The sequence below is a fragment of the Dama dama genome, chromosome 31 (genome assembly GCF_033118175.1).
Source record: "Dama dama isolate Ldn47 chromosome 31, ASM3311817v1, whole genome shotgun sequence".
NCBI lineage: Eukaryota > Metazoa > Chordata > Mammalia > Artiodactyla > Cervidae > Dama > Dama dama.
Window position 1 is genome coordinate 45270962 of NC_083711.1, and position 25677 is coordinate 45296638.

The following is a 25677-nucleotide window of genomic DNA, read 5'->3' on the forward strand; positions in this document are numbered from 1 at the left end:
GTACACTGCTTTAACCATTAAGGAAAAAAATTGTTGGTCCTTTATTGGACCGGAACCTGGTGGTCCGGAGTCGATGATGAGAGAGTGAAAGAAGGAAAGAGCCTAATATTTGCAGCCGGCTTTGTGTTCCAGGGAATCAACCAGAAATAGAGAGATAAAGAGAAAGAGAGGAAGAGAAAGAAAGTCACGGGGACCAAAGCTCTGATGGAGCAAAGGTGTTTTAATCAACAAGGCGTGGGCATATATACTGTCTTACAAGGTAGTTATTCTCAGCAAAGATAAAAATTCCAGACTTACAAAACACAAGGCGATCCCTATTAAAGAGAGAAGAGGGTACTTATCACCATAATGAGAAACTAACAAAGGAAATGCCTGGATTCCTCAGCCTCCGGGAAAGGCGCCCCTCTCCTCTTAATTCCTGAATATTCAGGAATTAATAAGGGCCAAAGGTTTCCCGACAGATCAAAACAGCACACAGGAAGCCTCCTGTTAAATGCGTCCTGACAAAAAATTGCATTTAGAGAATATATATTTTTATTATTATCCTCATTGTAATATGTCCATTAATTTTCAAACGTTTGTCCAGGTACTATAGCAAAATAATCAGAGAGGTAATATAAAATATATTGTCCTAATGTAAAATCTTGATGCTAAACTTAGAATTTGAATTTATTTCCAACTCCGGGGCATTCCATAACCTATGCAGGACTGTACCTGTCTTCAGTAAGAAGTCACCAGAGAGGTCATCACCCCATTCCTTCAAAGAGTTGAGAAAAACTAGAATAACTGAGTTCCTCTGCCAAGTTCATGATTAAATTTTCATCCCCTTCCTTGTTCTGTACCTGTCTCTCTTCAAGATTGAGGAGTGTTAAAGAAAAGTGAAAAATGAAATGGAGCAGGGCCCTGTGGTCCTCCCTTCTGCTATGTCCTCCATGTGCCTTTTGGCTGTAGGAAAACTTTAATCAAACAATAAATTTAATTAAAAGAGTGAGAAAATGCGGAAACAAAGGAAAATGCTCAAATGAGACCAAATAATAATATTTAATAATTTAGTCATTAAACAAAAATCAGGGACCTTAAGTTCCTCCTCAAGGGCTATAGATAATATATTCTGAACTGTATCCGTTGAGCTGCCTTATGGATATTTTGGGATTTTCCTGATGGCTCCACAGGTAAAGAATCCATAGGACATGACTGAGTGACTAAACTTTGCAGCAGAATTTAAATTAAAGAAACTTCAGTAGGGTGTTATCTGTGGTTTGTTTTTTGTTGTTTTGTTGATCTTGTCACCATTTGGGGCCCAAAAGACTACTTAGCATGTGGCCTAAACTTCAGAAGCATTTATAAAGCTATTCTGTTCTCATTCAGATAAAGAGAACTAACTCACTCATTGTTTTATTGTGGTTTGTTGTTTCTTTTTTTTTCTGTAGACTCTTGGTTGTATATTACGACAAAAATAATATGTATTTACAAATTAAATAGATCAGAATTTGATTTTACATAATGTAAATGTCTAGAATGCTATTTAGAAATATTTATTTTAGATGAATTAGTATATTGATGATGAGCATATTTTAAATGGAAGTCTGATAAGCATATCAGCAAAAGATTTAAATTACAGTAACCGATTGTGACATCCTTAGTAAATGCCAAGAAACATAGCTTTTACAGCAAGTTCATGGAAATGCTCGGATTAAATATTCATGAGTTCTCTACTAAAAGAAAAGTCTCTTATGGTCTTGTTTGACAGAGAATGACCTTTGCTTCAATGAGTTCCCATCTTTGCTATAACTTAGTGTTCAGATACCCTGCTTAGATGAATAAAACATAGCATTTTGTTCTTTGTATTTAGTATATGTGATAATTAATAGAAAGGAAGACTTTGAAGCTTTAAAATGAAGTAAATGGGTTAAAAAAAGGCATTAAGAAATCTTTGAAGATCAATTTCTCAGCAGGAAATTTGTCAAAGCAATTAGGATCCACCCTGACTTGGGCAAACACAGTAGCGTTCAATTGATGTGCTCTTAACATAACTAAAGCATTTTTAACTTTAGTGGTCTGTGCTAGTCATACAATCAGTCACCTGATGGCTCATATACATAGGAGTCAACGGCTCCGTTATGTGAAAAAGAACTTTATGATGGTAATAAAGTCAGATATACTACATTTTTTAATATGAAAACAAAACAAATAAGAAAGCATAAGTTGGATAACTTTCAACCAGATATACTATAGATTCAATATAGATTCAATTTTGGTATTTGTGCCTCTCTTTTTAGTTTTTATCGCAAAGAGTCGGACACGACTGAGCAACTGAACTGAACTGAACTGAGAAGGAAGGTGCTATTATTTTCTACTGAGATATACTCAGAAAACAGTAGCAGTTAAGGTGAATGGGAAGCCATGTTCTGAAATTTTGAAATTTCAGTCATGTCTGAAAATTTGCTAAAACAACCATCCATTCCACCACACCCTCTGAGCAAATAAGGTATCATCTGGTCCAAAAGAAAGTACTACATTAATTTTTGTGGCCATAGGACACCAACAATGTGTTTAATCAGTGGTTTACTTAATGGCCTGACCCAGAGGCAGGAATTTATTCTATGGTATTGAAAGATTATTTAGGACTTCAGTGGGTAGATATGTAGGGAATAAGGTATGGACTCATTAATATTTTTATAATGATCTCCTTCTGGAAAGACATGTGACACTTGATTTTAATGGAGACATTGACAATCACATGTCCCCAGAGAAGGAGTTGTTGCGAGAATTATATCTGTTTCCTGCCAAAGCTCTCTGACATATACTAGACACATCCAGAAACATTACAAAAAGGGCATTACTCTTATTTGGTTAACATAAACTTGCAGAATTAAAACAAAAGGCCATATATATGCGTTAGTATGCTGTAATGTTCTTTATCTTTCTGGCTTACTTCACTCTGTGTAAGGGGCTCCAGCTTCATCCATCTCATTAGGACTGGTTCAAATGAATTCTTTTTAATGGCTGAGTAATATTCCATGGTGTATATGTACCACAGCTTCCTTATACTAACACATATATATGGAATTTAGAAAGATTGTAACGATAACCCTATATGCAAAACAGAAAAAGAGACACAGAAATACAGAACAGACTTTTGAACTCTGTGGGAGAAGGCGAGGGTGGGATGTTTCAAGAGGAATCGGGTGGAGAAGGAGGTGGGAGCGGGGATTGGGATGGGGAAGACGTGTAAATCCATGGCTGATTCATATCAATGTATGACAAAACCCACTGAAATGTTGTGAAGTAATTAGCCTCCAACTAATAAAAAAATTAAAAAAAATAAATAAATAAAACAAAAGGCCAAGTTCATGTTATTGAAATTGTTCATTGAAAATGCATGCCCTGAAAATTAGATTCTAGCATTTTAGCTAGAATGAAGTACCAGTGGGTGATATGAGATTTTTAAATGTTTCCTGGCATGCAATTAACAGGACCTAGAAAATTCCAATAAAGTATATATGTTTGAATAAAAGTTTCAATGTCCTGGACTTACTTCTATATCAGCAGTCCCCAAAGTATTTCTACAGAGGATTACTCCTGTGACATACTTTTAATAAAGTGTTTCCTTGGTCAGTTGAGTTGAGGAAATGTGCATGCTATATGATATTCTTTGCTACTTACAAAACAGAATAATAACACATTCAAAGCTTTGATAATACCTTCAATAAGAAAACTTATTTGGCTTTTTTCCCCCATCTAGTGTTCCCAAAATAGTACTTAACTACACAAATCTTTTCCTGTTCAATATTTATTGAAATCTTAAACATATAATTTTCTGGAAAATTATTTCCAATGTAGCATTTATCAAAGATATTCAAATTTAATAAATATCCTTTGGGAACTACTTGCCACAAGTCTTTCATATATGAAGAAACATTTTGTTTTCTGCATGACTTTTTTAGCATGTGGCATATGAAAGGTTTTCCTGGATTTGTGATGTTGACTATTGCAAAATCTTATAAGATTTATTAATGAAATGGCTCTTTTATGATAATAGCAGTGTTTGTTCAATGTGCTCTTGGTCACGATAGTAGCAGTAGCCAGTAATCTTGAATGTTTGCAGTGAGTCAGGAGTTATTTTAAATGCTTTAAATGAAACTATATACTTAATCCTCCCAATAACCCTCAAGGTGGAAGTTATTATTTCTTCTTTTTAGAAGAAAAAACAGAAAACAGAGAAGTTAAATAAATTGCTCAGATTCATATGACCAGTGAGTAACAGAGCTGGGATTCAAAACCAAGGAGCCTGACTCCAAAGCCCATGTGCACAATCCCAGCACTACATTGCCACTTATCCTCCCTCCATTCTTACTCATTTGTTTCTTTATGTTCCTAGTGGCTTCTAGGGTATCTCAGGGAAAAGGAAACCCAGTCTTGTTCCAGAAACTTAAGACATTTGACAGTCTTTCTGAGGTTTTTATGCCAGAAATATGTCAGCAGTCAATACAAACTCTTGAGCTAGGGTCAACATAATAATGTTTCCAAAGGTTAGACTAATATTATTTCCAAAAGTAGTTTCCTAGACATTCTGATATTTTATGAACATAGTGCCAGGAAAAGTTTTCCATTTTACATAATATGAAATAGGAGAAATATAGTGCCATCACCTCTTTTTTTATATTTACAGTAACTTTGTTTAATCTAACATTTCCCAAAGATATAATTAGAATTTGAAGATATTTTATCTCCTTCATGGAACACCCATCAGCATCTTACAGACCAGAGTTACAACCTCCTTAGTTTGGTAAATAGTGATTTATGACCAGTGATGTGCTGGGACTTAAAAACTGAGTCTCCAGGGCAAGAATGACAGGAAATTTGATTTGCAGAAGTGAAAAGATAGGCACAATAGGTTCTGAAAAGCTGACAAAGTCTGACTTTAGAACACCATTGTTTCTTAATCTTGTCAAAATCTAGCATCACCTCTTACATTATCATAAAAATTGGCATCTCTTTACTTGGAGGCCATTATTTAAAAGGTCAAGAGGGATTTTTAAGGATTATATTCAGGTGTCTTATCTGATTACTTTATGTGGACAGTTTACTTAAGTTCTTGATAAGTCACATTTGGACTAGGTCACTATCAATATGGTTGTAATGCTATAGACTTTCTTCCAGAATTCCAACATTAGATGCATATCAAGATTGACTTTATCCTAATAATTCTATCTCTAGATTCTTAAATGTATTCCCCTCACAAAAAGGCATATGCAAGAGTCTATAAAAAGGACAGTAAGTACACACCTAAAAGGGAACAAAATCCCCAAAGGGAATAACCATAAGGAAAGAAAAGAGGAAAGTCATTTAGACCAGGTTTATTTCAAAGGTTCACTATCTACAGATTTTTACTCCCTAGATTTCTGTGCCCTGGTGGAGTTCCCTCTAATTCCTTAAAAATACCACCTTATCGCAAAATGGCACATATTTATGGGTAAGAAGTTCGAAAATACTCTCATGAAAACATCTAAGACAACAGTACCACCCACAATTATACCACTATTAATAGCATTGAACCCATGCTCACTGCATTGAAGCTGTCAGGAAAGAAAAAGAAATTTGTCTACCTTCTTTTTATATTGTTCTGGGACTTGTGAATTAAATTGACAAAAGAGAAATTATCAACAGAAAAGATGGATTTTTATTCATGTATATACATAGTTCATAGAAAAACATGACTCAAGGAGACATTTAGAACTGGGGACTAATATCTTGACAGGGCAAGGGGACGGGAATAAAGAGCACTTATAGGAAAACAAATGACATTTAGAAAAGATAAATGGACCCTTACAAAAATAGATGGCAGATATATAGTTTTGTGACAATGTCTGTTTAGATGATTTCTTAGGGTGCTAACTTCTTTCTGGTGATAGGCATCAGTCCTCCCTGGTTGCAGAACTCCTGAGGGAGGGGATTTATGACAGTTGAATTCTTCCAGGAGGCTTTGATTTTAAACAGAGAAGTAGAGTTTAGAAGTTTATGAAAGATACATCATAGGATATATTCTCCAATGGACAAAACATGTATAAAGTGTAGAGGGCAGTGGTAGGGCTAAGTCGCTTCAGTCGTGTCTGACTCTTTGCGACCCTATGGACCATAGACTGTCGGGCTCCTCTGTCTGAGGGATTCTCCAGGCAAGAATACTGGAGTGGGTTGCCATTTCCTCCTCCATAGGATCTTCCCAACCCAGGAACTGAACCTGCGTCTCTGGCATCTCCTGATTGGCAGGTGGATTCTTTATCACTAGCACAACCTAGCAGAACAGTCAAAATATGGGAAGATATAATTGAGATTAGGAAATTGATCTGAGCAAATTATACTCAGGTTTTTCTGAAGCACAGCTGCATGCAAGAAAACATTTCTGTGGGTATCTGGGAAACAAATCTCCAGCAAGCGGAGGTCATATTTCAGTGGATTTATGGTATGGGCTAATTTTTAGCCTGCTAGACCACTTTTCTTTGAAAACAGATTTGGCTTGCTTAAGAATCAGGCAAAATTAGGCAACTAACAGCTACAAAGATGTGCCAAAGATGGCCACAATAAAAGACAGAAATGGTATGGACCTAACAGAAGCAGAAGATATTAAGAGGTGGCAAGAATACACAGAGCAAGTATACAAAAGAGATCTGCATGACCCAGATAATCACGATGGTGTGACCACTCACCTAGAGCCAGACATTCTGGAATGTGAAGTCAAGTGGGCCTTAGGAAACAACACTACAAACAAAGCTAGTGGAGGTGATGGAATTCCAGTTGAGCTATTTCAAATCCTAAAAAATGATGCTGTGAAAGTGCTGCACTCAATATGCCAGCAAATTTGGAAAACTTGGCAGTGGCCAAAAGATTAGAAAAGGTCAGTTTTCAGTCCAGTCCCAAAGAAAGGCAATGCCAAAGAATGCTCCAACTACTGCACAATTGCACTCATCTCACACACTAACAACGTAATGCTCAAAATTCTCCAAGCCAGGCTTCAACGGTACATGAACTGTGAACTTCCAGATGTTCAAGCTGGATTTAGAAAAGGCAGAGGAACCAGATGTCAAATTGACAACATCTGTTGGATCATTGTAAAAGCAAGAGAGTTCCAGAAAAAACATCTACTTCTGCTTTATTGACTATGCCAAAGCCTTTGACTATCTTCATTACAACAAACTGTGGAAAATTCTGAAAGAGATGGGAATACCAGACCACCTGACCTGCCTCTTGAGAAATCTGTATGCAGGTAAAGAAGCAACAGTTAGAACTGGACATGGAACAACAGACTGGTTCCAAATTGGGAAAGGAGTAAGTCAAGGCTGCAGATTGTCACCCTGCTTATTTAACTTATATGCAGAATACATCATGTGAAATGCCGGGCTGGATGAAGCACAAGCTGGAATAAAGGCTGCCGGGAGAAAATATCAGTAACTTCAGATACGCAGATGACAGCAGCCTTATGGCAGAAAGTGAGGAAGAACTAAAGAGCCTCTTTGATGAAAGTGAAAGAGAGTGGAAAAGTGGCTTAGAACTCAACATTCAGAAAACTAAGATCATGGCATCCGGTTCCATCACTTCATGGGAAATAGATGGGGAGACAGTGGAAACAGTGATAGACTTCATTTTGGGGGGCTCCAAAATCACTAACAGATGGTGACTGCAGCCATGAAATCAAAAGATGCTTGCCTTTGGAAGATAAGCTATGACCAACCTAGATAGCATATTAAAAAGCAGAGACATTACTTTACCAACAAAGATCCATCTAGTCAAAGCTATGGTTTTTTCAGTAGTCCTGTATGGATATGAGAGTTGGACTATAAAGAAAACTGCCGGAGAATTGATGCTTTTGAATTGTGATGTTGGAGAAGACTCTTGAGAATCGCTTAGACAGCAAAGAGATCCAACCAATCCATCCTAAAGGAAATCAGTCCTGAATATTAATTGGAAGGACTGATGCTGAAGCTGAAAGTCCAGTACTTTGGCCACCTGATGTGAAAACTGACTCAATTTGAAAAGACCCTGATGCTGGGAGAGATTGAGGGCAGGAGAAGAAGGGGAAAACAGAGGATGAGATGGCTGGATGGCATCACCGACTCAATGGACATGAATTTGAGGATGCTCTGGGAGTTGGTGGTGGACAGGGAAGCCTAGCGTGCTGCAGTCCATGCAATGAGTTGGACACCTCTGAGTGACTCCTGAACCGAACAGCTACAAATACAAATCAAAGGACAAATGTATCAAATTAATAGATATATAGTTTAAAAAAAAACAATTCCCATTATTGAAATTTGTCTTTTTCTAATTTATTTTTTAGTTGGAGCATGACTGCTTTACAATGTTGTGTTGATTTCTGCTGTGTAACAGTGTGAATCAGCTATAATTATACATATAGTCCCTCCTTCTGGAGCCTGCCACACACTCCTTCCCCCATTCAGCCCCTCTAGGTCGTCACCAGGCACAGAGCTGAGCTCCCTGGGCTAGACGGCGGGCTCCCACCAGCTATGTGTTTTACACCTGATAGTATATATATCTCAGTGCTACTCTCTCGGTTCATCCCACCTGTTCTTTCCTTCCTGCGCCCACAAGTCTCTTCTCTACATCTATGTTTTTATTCCTGCCATGCAGATAGGTTCATCAGTAGCATTTTTCTCAATTCCATATATGCACATTAATATGCAATATTTGTTTTTTATCCTTCTGACTGACTTTTATGTATGACTGTCTTAAGTTCAACTATATCACTACAAATGACCCATTTTCTTTCCTTTTTAGGAATATTCCAAAAATATGAGTAATACTCCAAAAATATGGAATGCTTCATGAATTTGCATGTTATCCTTGCAAAGGGACCATGCTAATCTTCTCTGTATCCTTCCAATTTTAGTATGTGTACTGCTGGAGCAAGCACAAAATTGATCTCTTACATCAAAGTCAGAAAACCATGAAAACAATTATAATAAATGACATAATTCTAAAACTATTAAGAACAGAAGTATGTATATTCAAGGTAACACTCAAAATACTTAAATATTTTACAGCCTAGGCATTATCCAGATTGAAGAGTGCTGGCTGTAAACCATTGCAATGGCCATGATACTGAGTACCAACTAAAATACCATCATTACAATGTCAGATCTGTTTCCTTGTTTTCCTGTCAGTTTACTTACAATAACCTAATACAACTTGAATATTCAGAAATTATGTGTTGCTAAATTCCAGTTTTACTTTTTAAGATTAATATTACATTCTATGCACTTTTCATTTATATTGTATGATTAATTATGTTAGTATTAAGAAAACAAATACTACTAGGTTGTATAAACTCACCTTGCAAATGTGTAGACAAAAATTTGTTTTATCTACATACTGCTTCCCCTAGAAATAGAATTTAGGGAAAAAAAACACAATTATTTAACACATCATGTTGCATTTTAAAGAAATTTAAAAATGTGGCTAAGATTTACATTATTGATAGTGAATTATACTACTTAGATCATTTTTAAGTTTTACAATCTTTGCAATCCTATTAACTTCTGTAATAAATATGGAGCAATGCCATTTGGCTTGTTTACAAAGTAGTCACAAATATCAGTGGGAAAAAGTGTAACATATGCACTAAATACTTTTGAAGCTACTGTGAGAACATGAAGTAGAAATTATGAGCTAGCAGCCAATAGGAGAAAACACAAGCTTTTTTCTACATGCAGTCATGATTTGTAAACAATAATTACTAACTAGAGAAAATGAGAGCAAACCACAGAGCTCAACCAGGTGTTATTTTATGTAAGTGATTTACTCTGCTATTTGATCAATGATAAGAACAAAATCACCCATATCCTCAGGAAGCCATGAATGTTTCAAGGCAGCTGTGATAACACCTGGATACTTGTCCTACGCAAAGACTATCTCCATCAAGGAAGAATCAAGATTTATTCCTCTTGGCTTGAACCAGAAACAAGGCCAATAAATCTGTTGTTGCATTGCATTATTTCTGTAATGAGAGAACAAAGGCAGTTTTACAGCCCTATTTATGGTGAATTGGTAGGAATATACCTGCATCCTCTTGACTCTGTGTGGCAGGATCATCCAACATTCCCCCAAGTGGGCAGAAGCCTGAGTGCTTTCTTCTGCCTTTTTATACTCTCTATAAATGCACGCACACACACACTCACACAGACACATACAAACTCACAATCATGCACATTCATGTACACACACACAGTCACATACTCTCACACACTCATACACACATGTGTGCACACACATACAGATTTACATGTACACACGCACATGCACACTGTTGGTAAGGAAGAAATTTTCTTCTTCCTTCTTCTGGCTGATCTAAAAATCAAATTGACCTGAGACAGATTGACAAGAAAAATCAAACAAACGTTTAATAAAATGTATTGAGAGAGGGGCTTCTCTGGTGGTTCAGCGATAAAGAATCTGCCTGCAATGCGGGAGACCCTGGTTCAATCCCTGGGTCAGGAAGATCCCATAGACTAGGAAATACTCCAGTATTCTTTCCTAGAGAATCCCATGGGCAGAGGAAAAAACCAGGAAATCTGAGTAACTCACCAAAAAAATGATTGAAACCTTCACCTTAAACACCATTGTCAGCTAAATATTCATACAAAAGCATATCCTGGAGTAGTGATTTGGGACTCCAAAAGGAAAAAAGGCAATTCACAGGAAAGCATTTGTTTGTTGTGCCATGCAGAGACAGTGGGGCACAAAGAGGATCTTGACAAGCCTAATAAGTTTGTCCCACCACATCTAGTCTGTATTCTTTTCAGGTATCTCTGGTGATATCTGTATTCAAAGAACAGAACCTTTGCATAAATTCTTTAGACAGCTAAGAGGGACATGAAAAGAAAGGCTTCCTGAGTCGTTTCTTAAAAATAGTCAGCCTCTTCCACTAATCATGAAGTTCTCCAGATCCATGCATAATGCTGGCTCAGTAATAATTCACTGTGTTTTATCATGTCTTCTTTATCCATTCATCTGGTGATGGACATTGGGTGATTTCCATAACTTGGGTTGTTTTCTTTATTGTAAATAATGCTGCTGTAAAGATTGTGTGTGTGTATTTTCAACTTAGTGTTTTCCTGTTGTTGTTGTTTTTTTTTTTTTTTTTTCAGAAATATACCCATGAGTGGAATTACTGGATCATATGGTAGGCTTCCCAGGTGGTGCTAGTGGTAAAGAACCTGCCTGCCAATGCAGGAGATATAAGAGACATGGGTTCGATCCCTGGGTCAGGAAGATCCCCTGGAGGAGGGCATGGCAACCCACTCCAGTATTCTTGCCTGGAGAATCCCATGGAAGGAGGAGCCTGATGGACTACAGTCCATAGGGTCGTAGAGGTGGACACAATGGAAGCAACTTAGCATCCACACATGCACTCATGACAGTTCTGTCTTCAGTTGTTTGAGAAACCTCCACACTGTTTTTCATAGTGACCACACCAATTTACATTCCCCCAACAGTGTATAGGAATTTGCTTTTCTGCACATCCTTGCCATTATTTATTTGTATTTTCTTGGATGTTAGCCATTCTGACATGTATGAGGTGGTGTCTCATTGTGGTTTTGATTTGCATTTCTCTAATAATTAGTAATGTTGAACATCTTTTCACATGCCTTTTACCTATCTATACATCTTCTTTCTAGAGACGGGAATGGCTACCCACTCCAGTTCTTGCCTGGAGAATTCCATGGACAGAGGAGCCTAACAGACTATAGTCCATGGGGTCACAAAGAGTCGGATATGTCTTCTCTGGAACAACATCTATTCAGGTTTTCTGTGTTCAGTCACTCAGTCTTGTCTGACTCTGCAACCCCATGAACCATAGCCCACCGGGCTCCTCTGTCCATGGGATTTTCCCTGGCAAGAATACTGGAGTGGGTTGACATTTCCTCCTCCAGGGATCAAAACTGCATCTCCTGCATTGCAGGCAGCTTCTTTAATGGTGAGCCGCTGGGGAAGCCTATTCACGTCTGTGTGTGTGTGTTAAGTAGCTCCAGTTGTGTCCAGCTCTTTGCAACCGTGTGGATTGTGGGCTCCTCTGTCCATGAGATCCTCCAGGCAAGAATACTGAGTGGGTTGCCATGCCCTCATCCGAGGGATCTTCCTGACCCAGGGATTGCATTTCTTATGTCTCCTGCTTTGACAGATGGGTTCTTTGCCACTAGCACCACCTGGGAAGCCCTCTTCAGGTCTACTACCTATTCTTTAATCAGATTGCTTTTTTGATATTAAAATATAGGAGCTGTTTATGTATTTTGGATATTAAGTCCTTATCAGTGGTATTATTTGCAAATATTTTCTCCTATTTAATGGGTTATCTTTTCCTTTTGTCAATGATTTCCTTTGCTTGAAAATCTGTTAAGTTAAATTAGATCCCATTTGTTTATTTTTCCTTTTATTTCTTTTCTTAGAAGACAGATGAGAACAATATTGCTGCAATTTATGTCAAAAAGTGTTCTTCTTATGTTCTTTTCTGGGATTGTTATTGTTTCGGGTCTTACATTTAGGTCTTTAATCTATTATAAGTTTATTTCTATATATAGGGTGAGGAAATATTCTCATCTCATTCTTTTACTTGTAGCTGTCCAACTTTCCCAGCACCACTTACTGAAGAGACTCTCTACTTCATTGTATATTCTTGGCTCCTTTGTCATAGATTAATTGACCACAGGCACATGGATTTATTTCTGAGCTCTCTAGTGCGATGATCAGACAGAGTAAAATAAATATTCTTTGTTATCACTTACATGTGGAAAAAAAAAAGAATACAAATGAATGAATGTGTATAACTGTAGATCAAATAAAAAAAGAAAGCACAGCCTAAAAGTTGAGGTTATGTTTTGTTTGGCAGACACTCTTAGGACCTCGAGCCCAGGAAAAAGCATCTCAAATAATGTTGAGACTGCTCAGAAGAGGACTGGGGAAAGCCAAGATATATGGGAGTTTTTGCAACTAAATCAGGTAGTCAGACCATTAAAAGACTACTGTTAATAAAAGAAAACCAGGTTTCTAAAGGAATTTAGCACTTTTCTATGTATGGAAAGATGCAAGAGTCTGGACTCGCTGAAACCACTCCTTTGACATGCACCTCAGCTATCGGGGCGGTATCCTGAGTTTTCCAGGCGCGCAGCGGGGATGGCTGCAGCAGCTGACTGCTAGATGGGCTTGGCAGTGGGCAGCCCGCAGCCCATTTGTCTCCATCCTGAGTTCCCTCAGGGCTCACCTTCTGGGCAGCTTTAATGTAATGACTTGATGGCTGCAGCGTCCTTTGTTTCCTGATATGGCAGGCAACATTTTAGTCATGATGAAAAAACAGAAACTGACTCACGGATACAGAGAACAAACTAGTGGTTCCCAGTGGGGAGAGGGAATTGGGATGAAGAACAACATAAGCATATGGGATTAAGAGATTAAAACTACCATGTATACAATTAATAGGCAGCAAGGGTATGTTTGTTATATAGTAGAGGGAAATATAGCCATTATTTCATAATAACATTAAATGAAGTACAATGTGTAAAAATATTGAAACTAATATATTAGTCTTTTTAGGTCTTCTGCCCATTCTTTAATCAGGTTGCTTGGTTTTAAATAAACTATACTTCTATTAACAAATTAGTAACCAACCTAAATTAATTCCTAAGCCAAAGAAATACATTTAGGTTTGCAAATTTTGCTTCTCTACAGAAAATATATGCTTATATAAAATTATGAATATAACTTTCACTTCCAAAAAATAATAGAGAATAAAAAATCAAAAACAGCTTTTTTAACATTGCACAGCTAGATTATATAGAACTTAACATTACAACCTATAAAAATCTATGGGATCCAGCAGACTTTTACTGATCAAAAGATGTTAAACTGTGGTGAGGAAAATTTAGAGCTTAGTTCAGAAGTTAGAACAGGTATTGGAATGATGAAAATGGGGTTAGAATTAGTGAAAAGGCAACTGATACTGGGAGTACTCAAAATCAGTAGTCAAATAACTCAGAATATTTGGGGCTTTGTTTTATTCCTCAACCATATACATTTTTCAGTTGAGATGGTAAATTAATGGGCTTCCCAGGTGGTTCAGTGGGTAAAGAATCTGCCTTAAATGCAGGAGACATGGGTTTGATCCCTGAGTTGGGAAGATTCCCTGGAGGAGATGGCATGGCAGCCTAGAGGAATTGGCAAACCACTCCAGTATTCTTGCCTGGAGAATCCCATGATCAGAGGAGACTGGCAGGCTACAGTCCATGGGGTCGCAAAGAGTTGGAAATGACTGAGCACATTATTCTTCTTCTATGTTATTATTATCTTCTTACATTAATTCTACTCTTATAGAATGATGGTTATATACATGGAGTATGTAAATTAATTAGATAGAGTTCGCATGGTACCATAAGGGATATATAGAACAAAGCCTCAGAGGCCAGGGCAATTGTCTGATTAGCCTTGAAATGAGATTTAAACAAGTTCTGAATGAAGGAGACATTTACATGCAAAGTGTCTCATGTCTGTGTGGCACTGTACCAGGTCCTGTGGGAGCTTTAGGTCTTGAGATGTGACACAGTGACGCGGTCCCTAAGGGACAGTCTGGGGTCTGCTTCCTACCTCTTCTGTAACCTGTTTCCAGCTGTTTCCAGTCTGATCCTCATTTCTCAACTTGAAAATGAGAACGGTTGTACTTACAAAGTTTCAGTGTATTTTAAAGGTGATTTAATGTATGTGAAAAGCATGGGAAGTTGAAAAGTGAGCTACAATATATTATTATTTATTCTGTAAAGAGGACTTGCAAGAGCTTACGATAGAGGCAGACAATTGCTAGTGTCAGGTGGAATAGACAATAAATGTTTTAGGAATTCAGACATCAAAATCAATTCCGTTTGCAGTGATCAAAGAAGTCTTAAACAAGCCTGGGTTCTGTCTTAAGGGAAAAAAGGGTAATCGCGGCTATTTTATCTTATGAATAGAAGTCCTTATATGTGAATCTCTTTTCTAAAATTCCCAAGTTTATCCATGGGTTGTTTCACAACCAAAATGTGACTGAAATTTTCTGGTTTGTTTGAGAACCTTAGGGGTCCAACAGCATAGAAAAGGATCTTTTCTTTTTCCTTCTTGGAACATCTAATAAGCAAATCCATAATACTTTTGAGACTAATTTTCACAAAACTTCTTCATTTAAAATACTTTTGAAGCCAGCGGTTTTTTCAGCTAGCTTTGTCTGCAATTTTGTATCATCACATAAATTCAAGGATGACAGAAATATATAGCAAGACTAAAATTTGATGACTCTTCCATAAGCTACATGTGTTACTTCATAGTCATACCTTATAAATATATTCATATTTAGCTTCAACTTTTTGAATTTATTAAAATTTTGAATTATATTTTTGAAAACATCTTCAGAGTATCACATAAGCTAAGACTGAGATTATTTAGACTCTTTGAGACCTTATTCTTTTTAAATCAGTTTTTTAAAATTATGGGTAATATAATAATTTGTCAATGTAATTTAAAAATCAGAAACTATTGGACAATTATTAGGTTTATTTCTGTTTTGCTCTTGTTAACTTCTAGTTTTCTAGGTGAGCATGGTAAACAACTATTAGTAATTTAATGCTGTTATAGTTGATATATAATGTGTGTGTATGTATGTGTTTTTAGAGAACCCACAGTTCAGTTTTATCCAGATCAAAGAAAAGAGAAAGTTTTGATCACACTGGAAGAAACTCAGCTAGAGGTTTGGAGTCAGTACTAAAATAACAGGTGCAGTGAGGACAGTATCCTCCGAATACAGTTGATTCACTGCTACATTTGTCTATTTGTCTAATATTAACAATTATAAACAGAGGAGCACAAGTAGTATTTGGAAAGCCCTCTCAGTGTTACCGTGTCAGGCATAACATCTCACGTGTCTTCTCGCCACTGGTTCTCTTTGCCTTCCTGGGCTGCTGCTTCTTCAGTAAAGTCATTTCTGATATTGAAAGGCTTGAGAATCTCCTCTTGATCATGCTGGCCACAGTCTTACATGTATAATATCGAGCAAATCTTTGATGTTTAAATAGTCTGCAGTCGTAGTAAGTTTTAAAAATGTTCATTAGGAAACTTTCAGATATTCTGTGTCCCAGACAGGGTCATCATCCGTTTGCTTTTCTTTGTTCTCATCATCCTCAGGAGGAGGGTCATCCCTGTGGTGTTTATACCACTGAATGATATTTTTACATATTTTTAAAAGAATATTGCTGAATTAAGATTTAGAGAGGAACTGGCCGCCATCTCATTCATGATCAATTACAAATCTTCCAAAATAGTCTTGATAGATACATAACTTATCAATAGTTATACAATAGTTTCCTGGGTTGGAGAGATCCCCTGGAGGAGGACATGGCAACCTACTCCAGTATTCTTGTTTGGGTAATCCTATGGACAGAGGATCCTGGCAGATGACAGGTCAGGGGGTCAGGAAGAGTCAGCCATGACTTAGCGACTAAACAGCCACAGCAACATACAATAGTTAACAGTTTAGTTACATAGTTTGTGGGCACTTACTATTTTAGAAATATTTTGAATCACACCATGCATATCATTTTGCATAGTGCTTTTGTCACTTTAAATATTACACTTGTTTCCCCATGCCTGTATGTCTACATCATTTTTAAACAGCTTGATTGAAATCTATTGTATGGATTTCTTTTAAGAGTCTGAACTTTTTTAAGTGTAGCAATAAAATGTGAAAGTAAAACTTCATTCATTATATTATTTTAAAATTTATATTTTTGCAAGCTTTTTCACTTAGCTGCTTTCCACAGTATATGTTAAAATGATTGTAGTCATTTACTGTAGATGACTTTCCTGGTAATTTTAATAGAATTTTTTTCTTATATGATAATATTTAAGTTGGCTGACTTTTTCCTATCCTGGAACATGATGCAGAATTTTTGATGAGTTGACTGAGGCCCAGAAGTTACAAATCATATTCAAATATAAGTAGGATATTATATTTTAAATCTCTTTATTTTACAATTTAGTTTTTTACAGTTTAAATGAGACTACTTTTGCCTAGAATTATTACTAAAAACCAATTCTTAATTTTAATATAGTGAAAGATTATGAATTGGGAGATCATGTGAAGTTAAGATGAGAACGGCTTCCCTTATAGCTAAGTCAGTAAAGAATCTGCCTGCAATGCAGGAGACCTGAGTTTGATCCCTGGGTCAGGAAGATTCTCTAGAGAAGAAAATGGTAACCCACTCTAGTATTCTTGCCTAGAGAATTCCATGGACAGAAATTCCTGGAGGGATACAGTCCATGGGGTCACAAGAGCCAGACACTTTTCAGCAACTAAACCACCAAGATGAGATGTGACAAATTATTGATTTTTCTCTAGGGCCAGGTGAACTTTCTGAGATTTGGGTGGATAGAATATGTTAACTTCCTAAAAAATAATGATACAACATATATATTTTTAGTGATACTTGACAAGGAAAAATAAGGTCAACAGAATCTCAGACTGGTCTAATTTGAGGATAATTTTTACCTTTATATTTCAAATAAACTGCATTTTAGAGCATCTGTTATATAAACAGTTTCCTAAATGCTTCTGAAATGATATAGTAGTTAGAAGAGGTATATGGTGTTAATTACTGAAAACAGCAGCCTCACAATATACTTAACAGTGAGCACATTAAATTAGTCAGTCACAAGGCTAATAAAATAGAAATTAAAAAATCTAGGTTATGCAGAAAATAAATTTAAAGATGATGCTTCTGATTTTATTCTGTATATTTTAGAGCTGATAGTGCTGTGTTTTTTGACTCATTATTAATAATGATGTTTCATTGTGGCCTCCATAGGTAGTGAAAGTTTTTTGGGCCCATATTTCCACATATTTTTCACTAACATATTGTTAAGCCACCTGCCCACTTCATATTGGCATGGCAGGAAGAAGTAGAAGGACTGTGCAAGCTTTGTGTTGAATGATGTTACTTTTTTCCCTGGGAAAAATTGAAATTCAAGGCTAAATACTTTTTTAAAAATAGACAAATTAATTCTGAGGAAAAACTAGAAAAAAAAATTAGTCCTATATGACCTGTAACTTAAGGTGAGAACAATCAGAAAGAGGAAGATCCCATTCTTTTCTAGTAAATAACATAAAGAAAAGAGAACCCTGACATTGTATACTAAATAAGGAAAATCTATAGGATCAGAGTATCCAAAATATTTTTCAAAGGATCAGATCAAATAGTTTTTGAAAGTAATATATTGGATGAGTTAGGTATTAAATAGATGACTTTTTTATTAATCTATTTTTTTTATTGAAGGACAATTGCTTTATAGAATTTTCTTATTTTCTGTCAAACCTCAACATGAATTAGCCATAGGTACACATATAACCCCTCCCTTTTGAAGATCCCTCCCATCTTCCGCCCCATCTAACCCCTCCAAATTGATCCAGAGGCCCTATTTGAGTTTCCTGAGGCATACAGCAAATTCCCATTGGTGTCTGTTTTACATATGGTAATGTAAGTTTCCATGTTGCTCTTTCCATGTGTCTCATCCTCTCCTCCCTTTTTCCTCATGTCCATAAGTCTATTCTCTATGTCTGTTTCTCCATTGCTGCCCTGTGAATAAATTATTCAGTAACTTTTTCTAGATTCTGTATATATGTGTTAGAGTACAATGTTTATCTTTCTCTTTCTGACTTACTTCACTGTGTATAAGGTTCTAGGTTCTAGATTCATCCCTAGGTTCTAGGTTCATCCACATCATTAGAACATATAAAAAGATGTTCTTTTTTATGGCTGAGTAATATTCCATTGTGTATATGTACCACAACTTTTTTATCCATTTATCTGTCAATGGACATCTGGATTGCTTCCATGTTCTAGCTATTGTAAATAGTGCTCATGGTACTTGCACAAAAAAATAAATATAGACCAATGGAACAAGATATAAAGCCCAGAAATAAACCCATGCACCTTTGGGTACCTTATTTTTGATAAAGGAGGCAAGAATATACAATGGGGCAGAGACAGCCTCTTCAAAAATTGGTGCTGGGAAAACTGGATAGCTATGTGTAAAAGAATGAAGTTAGAACACTTCCTAACACCATACACAAAGGTAAACTCAAAATGGATTAAAGACCTAAATGTAAGACCAGAAACTATAAAACTCTTAGAGGAAAACATAGGCAGAACACTCGATGACATAAATCAAAGCAAGATCCTCTATGACTCACCTCCTAGAGTAACAGAAATAAAAACAAAAGTAAACAAGTGGAACCTGATTAAGCTTAAAAGCTTTTGCACAGCAAAGGAAACTATAAGCAAAGTGAAAAGACAACCCTCAGAATGGGAGAAAATAGTAGCAAATGAAACAACTGACAAAGGATTAATTTTCAAAATATAAATAGATGACTTTTTATCACTGTTTTAGAAACATATTTTTTTTTTAGAAACATATTTTTAAAAAGCTTATCCACTTTCTCTACTGACTCAAATGCATTAAGGTCTTCACAGATTAATCAATTGAACTGTTTGTTTCCTATTGTTGCACTGCAACAAATTGTCACAAACTTATTGTCTCAAAAACAACCTATATTTATCATAACACAGTTCTGTATGTCAGAAATCCAACATAAGTCTTACAGGGCTGAAGTGAAGGTGTCAGGAGGACTGGTTCTTTCTGTAGGCTCCAGGAAGGATGCCCTCCTTCCTTCTTCCAACTTCTGCATTCCTTGACTCACAGCCTTCTCTTGTGTAGGTGTCTTCTCCTATCTCTTTTTTATGAGTGTACCTGTGACTATATTAGGCCTACCGGGATAATCCAGAGTAATCTCATCTAAGAATCCTTAATTTAATCAAAACTGTAAAGTCTCTTCACCAGATAAGAACTTTCACAGGTTCCGGGGATTACAATGTAGAAATATCTGGATGCCATAATTTATCACATCACAGATAGCACATGATTGAACATACCACAGTTTTATTCTCAGGTGTAGAGAAGAGAAAGAGGCTAGAAAGAAAATAAAGCACCAGTTCTGCTGTATGTAAGCATCATCTGTATATTTCAAGCTCATAATCAGGTTTTGACTACGCAGGGAAGTAGATAACAATAAACATTACCACTGATTACAGGGAAAATCACGTGAAAAGAAAAGCACATGTAACAGTTATCATTAGGATAGATTATGCTATCTAAAGCACAGTATATTTAATAAACATTTTCAAAACAAGATAAAGATCAGAAATATTTTGAAGCATGTTTTCAGGTTTCAAAAATGTCAGTTCACATGCTAAATATCACATTTACAAAATTTCACAAGTAAGAATAGTGTATTCAGTGTGTTCTGCACATACTCAAAAGAAACACTATTACATACTTGTGCTCTGTAGATATACCCACTGGCTCATTAGCAAAGAAAAGAGGAAAATCATATAGTCTTAAAAGTCTGTTCTGAGCTCTACTTTCTTTTTTTTTTTTTTTTTTAATTTTTATTATTATTTTTTTTTTCCAGTGGGTTTTGTCATACATTGATATGAATCAGCCATGGATTTACATGTGTTCCCCATCCCGATCCCCCCTCCCACCTCCCTCTCCACCCGATTCCTCTGGGTCTTCCCAGTGCACCAGGCCCGAGCACTTGTCTCATGCATCCCACCTGGGCTGGTGATCTGTTTCACCATAGATAGTATACATGCTGTTCTTTTGAAATATCCCACCCTCACATTCTCCCACAAAGTTCAAAAGTCTGTTCTGTATTTCTGTGTCTCTTTTTCTGTTTTGCATATAGGGTTGTCGTTACCATCTTTCTAAATTCCATATATATGTGTTAATATGCTGTAATGTTCTTTATCTTTCTGGCTTACTTCACTCTGTATAAGGGGCTCCAGCTTCATCCATCTCATTAGGACTGGTTCAAATGAATTCTTTTTAATGGCTGAGTAATATTCCATGGTGTATATGTACCACAGCTTCCTTATCCATTCATCTGCTGATGGGCATCTAGGTTGCTTCCATGTCCTGGCTATTATAAACAGTGCTGCGATGAACATTGGGGTGCACGTGTCTCTTTCAGATCTGGTTTCCTCAGTGTGTATGCCCAGAAGTGGGATTGCTGGGTCATATGGCAGTTCTATTTCCAGTTTTTTAAGAAATCTCCACACTGTTTTCCATAGCGGCTGTACTAGTCTGCATTCCCACCAACAGTGTAAGAGGGTTCCCTTTTCTCCACACCCTCTCCAGCATTTATTGCTTGTAGACTTTTGGATAGCAGCCATCCTGACTGGCGTGTAATGGTACCTCATTGTGGTTTTGAGCTCTACTTTCTAATCTGTATTATTTATTTATTATATCGTTGTTCTGAATTCACATTTCATCCTGTTGTTGATAATAATTCTAGAAAGAGGCACAGGGAAGCACAGAAAGGAGAGCATAAAGCAGACAAACTGAGAAGTGCTAAAGTAAAGAAGAAATTAAAGAAGTAAGAAAGTAAAGAAGAATGGAAAGAAGAGAAAGAAGGAATAGGAAAAAGAGGTTGATAGATAAGCAAAGGGAAAGAGTGAGTTCTATTTGTACTAAATGTCAGCACTAGCATTAGGACCAAGGTGGAAGTTATAGAAAGCAAACAATGACTCCAGATGAGAACTTTTTATCAATTAAAGATTTTTAAAAGACAATGGATAGCTTTGTGAAGTAGGGAACTCCTTATATAGTACTTTGTGAGGCTCTATACTCTTTATATAGTACTTTGTGAAGTACTCTGCTCTTTATATACTCTTTGTGAAATACTACACTGCTAAAGCAAGAAGTGGATACTCAGCTATCAGAAATACATTGAAGCATTTTCTGCATTGGTGATAAAAGGTATTAAATTGCTTATAAGATCTGTTCCTATATTGGATTCTATTATTTAACATTCACTAAGATTTTCACTGTCACAAACACATGTGCATAAGAGTGTTCCCCGCCCCAATCTCTCTTTTTCATCTAAACACACACACACACTCATGCAGGTAAGCATATCCCAATAAATAAGCCTTCATTTACCCAGTATGCTCAATAGATGACTGAGAATTAGCAACTGTTTGATCTTTAGGAAAACACCCCATGACCCATGGTGTAAATCTTGATTACATGCTAAAAATAAGACATATTTGTGATAATCCACAATGTAATTTGATTGAGGGCAGGAGGAGAAGGGGGTAAAAGAGGATGAGATGTTTGGATGGCATCACTGACTTAATGAACATGAGTTTGTGAAAACTCAGGGAGATAAAGAAGGATTTGAAAGCCTGATGTGCTGTAGTCCATGGGGTCACAAGGAGTTGGACACGACTGACTGACCAACAACAGTGTAATTCTAAACAGTAGTATTAGCGTTTGATATTTTAAAATTTCAAGAAATAATCAACTCAAAGACAACAAGGATACTTGTAACAGTGCCTCATTTCTACTAGTTTTGAGCAGGTATTTACAATACTGAATAGAATTAATTTTAAGAGAAAGTATAGCAAAAATATTAAATTTTCCACTTCTTTCTTGCCATTCTGCATTAATGTCAAAATTGGCCTTTTTGTTATATCATTAAACAATTGCTCACTTCTCTGAGCCTCAATGTCATCATGTTATGGAAGCAATTTCTTCCCCATAGATTTATGACAATGTAATAAGATAACATACATAATATAAACATTTAATAAAAATTGATTAACTCAATTAAGAGCAAAATACTTAACTAGAATAATTCAGTTTCTTTAGGTATCTCCATATAAGCATAAGAAAGCAAAACTTTTCTAAGTGTGAGTAAGATCTCTTTTGTTAGAACTAACTCACTGCATACTTTTATTTTCACTTTTTGCTACATAGTTTTTGGTAAACTGCTTGAGATTCAAAAAATGTAGTAATAAAAGGTTTTGTATGAAAACCATTTTCAAGAATGTGGTAATCTATTCATCAGTCATTTATGTTGAAGTCAAAGCTAAGATTTTTGAAGACTCAAGAAAGGATGTATATCAGAAACATGATTCTGCTGAAGGCTATACTGAATAGGTAATTGTTACTCAGGAAACATCGCTTGAGTCTTCACATCTTTCAGTTAGCCTCTGATCTGACAGACTCCAGGAGATATTATTTCCCTGACTATTTCTTTCCTTCTCTAACTTTTTAGAATCAGAAGTAAAGATCAATAGCTGCCCTTTTGTGTCCTAAAATCAGTTTTTCTCATGTGGAGGAATAAACGTATTTTCTGCTTTGTATTAGTTGGTACTGCAGAATTTTCACAATATGCCAATTCAGATGCTATGTAAACTTGACTTATTAAGACAAATTCATTAGATATATTCAAAGCAAATGTTTTAGGTTTCATGTATTGAAACCTTATTTAAAATGAAATTATGTGTAATGTTGTTCTTCTCTGAAAGCATAAAATGCAGTGTTTGAGGTATATTGACCTATAAATTCTTTTCTACATGCTCTGCTTTCAAACTCATTAAGTGTTTAAAATGTACGATTAGTAATATTGATAGAACTTTTTTCAAAAGCGCTATGGTAATAATAGTATGACACAAAATCCAAGTTATATAAAGCAATTTTCTCTCTAAAATAATTTTAACAAAATCAAAATTTATGCATAGAATGTTTGTACATAAAATGTCAGAATTCTGACAAAACAATATTTTAAACCTCAACATCCAACATTAGAGGAATGACTTGATAAGGTAGCAACACAACTGAATATTAGCCATTAAAGTAAAAATTATGGAAACTATTTTAAAATATACAGTAGGATTTAGAATATTGGTTTAAAATAGAATTATCTAGTATTATGTATATTTAGCAACTGTTTGAAACATAGATGTTTACATATGAAAGGGATGTGCAAAAGTGAAGAGATTTTAGATTTTATATAGATCATAGACCTTGAAGTCCATTTATAAGTGAAGAATCAATGTAGTTAGAGAAAAGATTCTCTTAATTTTCTATTTTATAAAAGTATAGAAGAGGATTCATATAATTTAGGTGATATGTCTGTACAATTAAATAATCATTGAAGAGCTGGAAATAGGAAAGATGGTACCTATATTTTAACCAATAGTCATTCTAAAATGCTGTTGGCTTAATTGAATTTCTTATAGGTTTTGTAAGGATTGTATCATTTGAACTTGAGTGCTAAATAATTATGAGACAAAATATAATACACTGGTAATACTGCTTTGTGATATTGTACATTAAAATGAAAATTAACCATAACGTTGTATACATGAAAAGAACATTTTCAAAACTAGTAATGAATTGATATACTATTATATACTTTAGTCAACTTCTATTTGTATTATTCACATTAAAGTTTTAGTTTTTCCATAAAGCACCATTTAATCCATTATTATACTATAATTCCAAGAACATTAATGCATTTTTCAGCAGGAATTAATACCATTAATTGACTAATGGTAGTTTATTAGTAGTGAATATGATGCAATATACATAGTGAATTGTCAGAACATTTTCTTATTTACCATTTTATATATTTCTATTTTAGCTTATGGCACAAACTCTTCTATTTCTTAGCAATTTCTATAATTATCACTCATTTTAAGAAAATATCTTTGTACAGCAATAATACTGTCATTAAGCAGCTGGAAAGAGTTTCAAATATAGTTTCTAAAGTACTTAATTTCTTATGAGAACCAAACTTGTCATTCTCACAAATTTAAGAAAGCAGTTTATCCTTAAGATACAAAGACAACTTTGGAAAGTAAATTACCACATTTAATACTTGAGTCTCTCTTAGAAACTAAAAAAAATTTCATCTTGATCATAGAGAATCAGTTTCTTCAAATCCTATTTTCAACTGCATTTAGTACATGTGAATGGATTTTTGAAAATGAACTGGAAAGATACATGAGTTCATAATCATACTAATTCAAGTTTACTCGCATAGGGTTTTTACTTAGCTTCATTGGTCTGGAAATTTCTGAAAATGAACTGGAAAGATACATGAGTCCATAATCATATTTCTAATTCAGGTTTACTAGGATAAGGTTTTTACTTACCTTCATTGGTCTGACATCTGTATCCCTATTTTCCCATAGGGAAAAAAAACCCTAGTTCTCAATAACACCAATGTAATTACTCATTTGATTTGTCTCTTAATACACACACACACACACACACACACACACACATTCAGCATTACAATACCAGTAATACCACTTGCAATATCATTACTAAAAACAGTACAATAATTTTTTCAGTTTTTTTTTTTTTTATACTTAGAATATGTCCCATTGGGATGTAGGTTAAGTAACTGTCATTTAATGTCATTTTAAGTAGTTCCTTTCAGAGGCTATGCTTTCAACTCAATACACAGATTTCTTTCTTTTAATCTTTTGAGATTTCTCTTTCGATGTTCATTTGTTTTTTTTATTATTTATATTCAGAGATGATTTTCTTCTAACCCTGTAGTGACCATCCTAGCCTCCCATCCTCTAAGGGTAACCATTGTTACTAGTTTTTATTCTTAGATTTATCCTTAGACTATTTTTTTATACATTTTTCTCCACCTCACTTTTTTCATTTAAAAGTAAATCCTGAAATAAATTCATTCTAGTATTTATAGATGGTCACAATTCCTTTATACAG

The 25677-nt window shown here is 35.5% G+C and overlaps 1 protein-coding gene and 1 non-coding gene across 2 annotated transcripts in view; one reads left to right on the forward strand and one right to left on the reverse strand.

Moving 5' to 3' along the window:
- The window catches only part of EPHA6 (EPH receptor A6), a 927780-nt gene that overhangs the window by 532218 nt on the left and 369885 nt on the right, over positions 1-25677 (forward strand). The window lies entirely within an intron of this gene.
- Positions 8820-8926, reverse strand: LOC133050251 (U6 spliceosomal RNA). The gene has a single exon (XR_009691568.1). It is a non-coding gene; the product is annotated as a U6 spliceosomal RNA (small nuclear RNA).